Source organism: Prionailurus bengalensis, chromosome D4 (genome assembly GCF_016509475.1).
Source record: "Prionailurus bengalensis isolate Pbe53 chromosome D4, Fcat_Pben_1.1_paternal_pri, whole genome shotgun sequence".
NCBI classification, from domain to species: Eukaryota; Metazoa; Chordata; class Mammalia; order Carnivora; family Felidae; genus Prionailurus; species Prionailurus bengalensis.
The window spans coordinates 48,539,619-48,547,201 of record NC_057359.1 but is presented as its reverse complement, the minus strand read 5'-3'; positions in this window follow the sequence as shown (position 1 = coordinate 48,547,201).

Here is a 7,583-nt window from a genome sequence, read left to right as displayed (position 1 = left end):
CAGTTTTATTTAGATTGATTAGTTAAAAGAAGACTTGAATAGTAACTTTTAAAATTTGTTCTTTTGGGGGCACCTGGGTGGCTCAGTCAAATAAGTATCTGACTCTTGATTTCTGCTCAGGTCATGATCTCACAGTTTGTGAGGTGAAGCCCCACATTGAGCTCCATGCTGACAGTGTGAAGCCTGTGTGGGTTTCTCTCTCACTCTCTCTCTCTCTTTCTCTGCTCCTCCCCTACTCTTTTTCTTTCTCAAATAAACTTTAAATATTAAAATATTTTTTCTTCTCATTGATATTGTTAAATTTTCCATACTACCCCAAACAATCTACAGATTCACTGTAATCCCTATCAAAATTCCAATGGCATTTTCCACAGAAATAGAACAAACCTCAAATTTCTATGGAACCACAAAAGACCCTGAATAGCCAAAGCCAACTTGAGAAAGAACAGACCTGGAGGCATCATACGCCCCAATTCCAAACTATATTACAAAGCCATACTAATCAAAATAATATGGTATTCACAGAAAGACAGACATGTCAGTAGAAAAGAACAGTAGAAAATATCAGTAGAAAAGAAAAGACTCAGAAAAAAAATCCATGCATATATGGTCAATTAGTTTACAAACAAGGAACCAAGAATATACAATAAGGAAATGGCAGTCTCTTCAATAAATGGTGCTGGGAAAACTGTACAACCACATGCAAAAGAATTTGAATGAACTAATTTTACACCATATATAAAAATTAAGTCAAAATAGATTAAAGACCTGAATGTAATACCTGAACCCATAAAACTCCAAGACGAAAACATAGGTGGTAAGCTCCTTGACATTGGTTTTGGCACCATTTTTGTTTCTTTGTTTTTGTTGGTGGTGGTGGTGTTTTTTTCTTTTGTTTTGTCTTGTTTTTATTTGACACCAAAAGCAAAGGCAACAAAGGCAAAAATCAACAAGTGGGACTACATCAAACTTCTGCTCAGCAAAGAAATCCATCAACAAAACAAAAAGGCAATCTACCAAACTGGAGAAAATATTTGCAAAACCTTTAGTTGGTAAGGAGTTAGTATCCAAAATGTATCAAAAACTCATACAATTCAATGGCCAGAAGCAATCCAATTAAAAAGTGGGCAGAGGATGTGAACAAATACACTTTTCTAAAAATGATATACAGAAAGCCAACCAGTAAATAAAATAATTCTCAGCACCACTAATCATCAGGGAAGTGGAAATAAAAACCACAATGAGATATCACCTCATTCCTGTTAGATGGATTTTATCAAAAAGACAAGAGGGGCACCTGGGTGGCTCAGTTGGTTAACCATCCAACTTTTGATTTTGGCTTTGGTCATAAGCTCACGGTTCAGTTCCTAAGATCAAGCCCTGCATTATGCTCTGTGCTCACAGGGAGGAGCCTACTTGGGATTCTCTCTCTCCCTCTCTCTCTCTACCCCTCCCATGCTTGTGCTCTCTTTCAACATAAATAAATAAACATTAAAAAAATATTTAAAAAAGACAAGAAAAACAAGTGTTTGTGAGGATGTGGAAAAAAAGGGAATCCTTATGCTCCATTAGTTGAAATGTAAATCAGTATAGCCTCTATGGAAAATAGTATGGAGGTTCATCAAAAAATTAAAAATAGAACTATCAGATGATCCAAAAATTCTATTTCTGGGAATTTATATAAAGAAAATGAAAATGCTAACTCAAAATGACATATCCATCCCTATGTTTTCTGCAGCATTATTTACAATAGCCAAGATATGGAAACAACCTAAGTGTCCATCAACTGATGACTGTTTTGAGTATGTGGTATGTACACACAATGGAACATGATTCAGTAATAAAAAAGAACAAAATCTTGCCATTTGTGATAACATGGATGGACTTGAGGGCATTATTCAAGATGAAAGAGAAGGACAAATACCACATAACCTACTTATATGTGTAATCAAAAAAAGAAAAAAAAAAGGTCAATCAAGTAAACAAACAAACAAACAAAAAAAACCAAAATACCCACCAAGCTCATAGATACAGAGAACAGATTGGCTGGTGCCAAAGGTGGGGCATGGGAGGTGGGGAAAAATGTGTAGAATGAGTCAAAATGTACAAACTTCTGGTTATAGAACAAGTCATGGAAATGTGATGTACACCATGGTGACTCTACTTAATAATATTGTATTGCATATTTGAAAGTTACAAAGAGTAAATCTTTAAGGTTTTCATTACAGGAAGAAATAATTGTAACTCTGATGGTAGATGTTAACTAGACTCATTGTGGTGTTTTTTTGGCAATATATTCTAATATCAATCATTATATTGTACATCTGAAACTAAAAATGTTGCATATCAATTACATCTCAATTAAAAAGAATAAAAATTTATTCTTCTCCTTGAGGAAAGAGATTATAAATTAGGTTTCATTTCACGTTAACAACTTCTGGAGCCATAGATAAAGAAGATCAGGGCCAAGAAGTGTTAAATAAACTGCATGTCCTGTGCACAAGACGATCACTGGTCAAGTCATAAATACTAAAGATTGGTGACAGGCACATACCCACTACCTCTGAAAACTATTTAGAAAGAGGAATTGCTATTAGCACAGTAATTTGGTTAAATGAATATTATTCTAAATAACTTCAAATTTACAAGAAGTTTTATGAAAGACTGCTCTCAAAATTACACCCCTAGAAATAGCAGGCATTAATCACATCCTAGAAGGATGCATATATTTTGCAAAAGCCAAATCCTTTTGTAATTGGATACAATGTATAATGTGACATTTTAATAACATCAAAATATATTTATAAAATATATTAAAAGTCTAATAAAAAATCTAATACAGATTTTAAAAGCAACCTGTCTGCAGGATCTACCAACCTACAAACAAGAGTAAAATAAAAATTTTTTGACTATTTTTGATCAACTGCGGGAAATAAAAAGATAACTGGATAAATTTCAGGTGATAGTTTTGTTTAAATGTTTGCTTAGAAGTGAAAAGTTTCAGACATTTTACTTAAAAAAAGTAACTGAAATCAATGCTTTGAAATAGGAGACAGACTATTCTCAACTCAGCAAGCTAATCATAAATATTTTATATTTATTCCTCCACACCCATGTAATACTTTATGGTATTATTTTCCCCAAACGAGATAATTTGTCCAGTTTTATACCTAGGTAATCTAATGCAATTCTTTCGACAACTCTCTGACTAATGTGATATTCCTGCTCTAACAGATGAAGAAAGGTATGTCAAAGATTATAAGCAATTTACTATTAAAAATACACTTCACAACAGAAATCGATGATTTAAGAATTGGAATTTTTATCTTTTTTGTCTTATATATAATGATCTTATATCTTCATTAAACACCTAAACTATACACAGAAACTCATATACTTCCATAAATAATACTTACGTGTGTATATATACATATGATTATTTAAATATCCACATATGTATAGTAATATAACTATATCATAATTATATATTATATATAAGAATTTAAATTTATTACATAACATATTTCAACACAAATTTACATTTGTATATATGTTTCAATTTCATCAGTGTCTGAACACTAATACATAGTATTTATGGGTATGTACAGCACTTATTTGTACCCACACATGGATATTTATAGTTATATATACTAGACATATCATATACTATTACGTGTAACTCATAGATTTTGGTTGCAGATGTAGTGAAAAGCATAATCCAATTTAATTCTCACTAGTGAAGGAAAAGAGAAGAATTGCCCATTGGACATGAAGAGAACCTCCAAGAACATGCTACGGTGGTCTTAATGTTTCAGGTAAGATATAAGTATAAAGTCTGAAGAACTTTAAGCATCATCAATGTCAGGCTGCTGTCTTCAGAGAAAGAACTGAATCACAGAAATAGATGGTAAACACAGTTCAACACACAAAATGTACAGGCAAAAGCATTTCAGGACCACAACTTGTCTTTGAAACTATAGATTAAAATTGAGTTTTAAGACGTTATTTACTTTTGCCAGGGGACATTGATCTTTTGAAGGTGCATTAAAAGAAACTGGAACCTTTATCAGGTGGAATTTCTGTTCCAAATATTTGAGTATATGTGCTAAGAAGCGATATAAAGTTACCACTATACACATTCACAACTCTGGATCATAGGTGCCTCACCACAACTTTGTTTAATGAATTTAGTTTAGAGGCACCTGGGTGACTCCGTTGGTTAGGCACCGGGCTTGGTTTTGACTCAAGCCATGATCCCAGAGTTATGGGATCGAGCCCTACATTTCACCAAGCATGGAAGCTGTTTGAGATTCTCTCTCTCTCTCTCTCTCTCTCTCTCTCTCTCTCTCTCTCTCTCTTCTCCTCCCCCTGCTCTCTCTGTCTAAAAAAAATAAAAACAATTGCACTTAATATCTACTCTCTGAAGAGTTACAAACACAAGCTAACCTTCCCATAGATCACAGCGTATGGCACATCCATTACCAACCAGGCTTTCTGACTCTGAGGCTCCCAGTTTGCCATCAGCTTGTAAGACCAAGAATGTTCTGTAATTAATTGGTGCAAATGTGAAATTTGTGTAAGGAATTATATTATGAATGTACAAGTTATTTATTTACACACACTCTTATTTTGTGGAAATTCTATTTATGAAGTTTCTAAACATGATGTTTAGTTTCCGTGAATGTTTTTGTATTTTTCATTGTTTGAGGTCTCCAGTAGTTCTACAAAAGGAAGACATTAATCAAGTGAAGCCACCATAACATTTGTGAATGAGAACATCATTTAAAAAGCTGCAAAGCAACACAGAATTCTGTGCCCTACTCTTGTATTGGAAAGTGAGCTCATTTCTTAACTGCAAATCTTGAAAAGTAATGTGTATGTCACCTTTCCCTCGTGCAGAAACTTCTTTGTTCTCCCCAACAAGAGTTCATCCAAAGAAAGCTTAAACATTTTACTCTGAAATTAATAAGTATTAAATAAGATATAAATAATGAAAGCATTTTATAAGATATTCCATGAATATGTGGAGAAACATAGGGAAATTATTATAATAAAAAGAAATAGAACTATATATAACTGTAATCTGGTTATTTTTTAATTGTAGCCCATTAACACCTATAAAGTTAATAAATATGTGCCTGATCAAATCAGAGTATCTTCTACTCTAATAACTGAAATCAGTGTTCTTCATAATGTGATTTCCATATAAGTCTAATCAAGGTATATGAGAAAATATGACTTCAATTCATTTACATTTAATTTCTTTGATCAGGGGTAGGTTAGGGTAGTGCTTCTTAGATTTTTTGCTATACATGTGGCACAGTTACAAGTCATTCTAGACCAAAAAAAAAAAAAAGTAGAATTAGACCTTAAAACTCTTCCCAGGGTCTTACCTTCTGATAAACAACTGTAAATCCTATTTCCCAGTGTTTTACTTCTCTTGTGGAACTGATTTTCTTCATTGACTCTGCGTCTCAGTGACTCCCTTTCACCCTCTCACTGGGATTGTGTTCTAAATCATTATTCATCACCCTGTTTCCTCCCTGCCCAGCTCTATACTGTACAGGGTACTTGAGAGCATTATTCATTCCTCTAAAGAAGTGGTGGAAGGAAAGTGAAAATGTTAAGTGCATTAATATTCTGCTAGTACCACCCCACGGAGAAAGATAGATAAGATAATGATTTGCATAAGTCACAAAATCAACTACCACAGCTAGTGAAAACTACAGCCTTCTGGGTCTATCTTTAATTTTCCCATACTGATAGAGTCACGGGTACACGATAGGTTCTACCATAGGGAAAAACAATGTGAATGTAATAATAAATGGGAAGTGACTAAAGTGCCTCAATGCTGAGAAGACTTATAAGGAGTATAGGGGAATTTGGATATGGTACCATGTAGCAATAACAGCTGAATCTTACCACACTATCCAATTTTTCAAGAAAAGCCAGACATCATGATTTAAATAAAAGCCACTGACTTTTAGATGTTGGTGGCTGACTCAACTCTTTTTTTTTTTTTTATCACTTATTGTACAATCACTCTGCCACATCTAAAAGTGTCGAGGTTCTGTCTTGGAAGAAAGGGAGTCGCTTTGTTAAGAACAAAAGCAAATTTTGACAGCCAGACAAAATTTGCTATCTCTTTGGTGTATTGTACTGGGTGACATATGGAGTCCCATTTCTCCCAACACAAGTGAAAGACTGCCAAACCTCGTTAGATTAATTTGAAGGAGATTATCTTCCTATATGGAGAATGACGATGCATGAGTGAAATGGTCTCAATCTGTTTTGTAAATTTCCAAAACCATATCCAAAGGAACCTTTGAGCCTGGTCAGCCCTAACTGAAAAGAAAATTCTCTTGAAGAACCAGAATGCTTACGATATCTATTCTCACCCATGCTCAAGACATTTTCCTTAATTGCTCTTTGAAGATATATTCTGCTGCCCTTTCCACATCTACATTGTCTGTCCTTCCTATGAACAAGACAACCTATAATAATAACCTTTGATACAATACACTTGTTGTTGTCACCTAACTACAGCAGGCATGAGACAAGCTAAGAAAAAAAAAAAAAAGATTAAAAAAAAGCCCTTTTGCTATACTCTCCAACTGAAAGTATATAAAACCAACGCTGGGAAACAACCTTTGAATGAACTGAGAACACTTCCTAGAAATATTCAGACTAGAAAATGTCCTTCATTCCTCTAAGGCCATGATAGAAAGCAAGGGGCATTTCCAGAAGATGTTCACATGCTTTTGGCACTGGCTGAAGCTACTGCACATTCAACAAGAGTTATCCCTCCAATACAGCTAACTACGCACCAAGTTCTGAAACATTAAGAGTAGAAATGGCAGAATAGTGAAGAGAGGTTTATAATTAACCCTTGAATTATGATATATTGTTTGCCACATGTTTATTTGTATTTAACTCCTTAATAAACCACTTAGTCTGGCATCTTAAAGTATACAACTTTTTAAATATAATTTATTGTCAGGTTGGCTAACATATAGTATAAACAGTGTGCTCTTGGTTTTGGGGGTTGATTCCCATGGCTCATCACTTACATACAATAGCTCTATTTTTAATCTTTTGAGGAACCTCTATACTCTTTTCCAGAGTAGCTGCACCAATTTGCATTCTCACCAGCAGTGCAAAAGTGTTCCTCTTTCTCCATATCCTCACCAACATCTGTCATTGCCTGAGTTGTAAATTTTAGCCATTCTGACAGGTAGGAGGTGGTATCTCATTGTGATTTTGACTTATATTTCCCTGACGATGAGTGATGTTGAACATCTTTTCATGGGTCTGTTAGCCATCTGGATGTCTTCTTTGGGAAAGTGTGTATCCATGTCTATTGTCCATTTCTTCCCTGGATTATTTGTTTTTGGGGTGTTGAGTTTGCTACATTTTTTATAAACATTTTGGATACTAACCCTTTATCTGATATGTCATTTACAAATATCGTCTCCCATTCCATTGATTGCCTTTTAGTTTTGCTGTTTCCTTTGCTGTGCAGAAGTTTTTTATCTTCATGAGGTCCAAATAGTTCATTTTTGCTTTTGTTTTCCTTGCCTCCA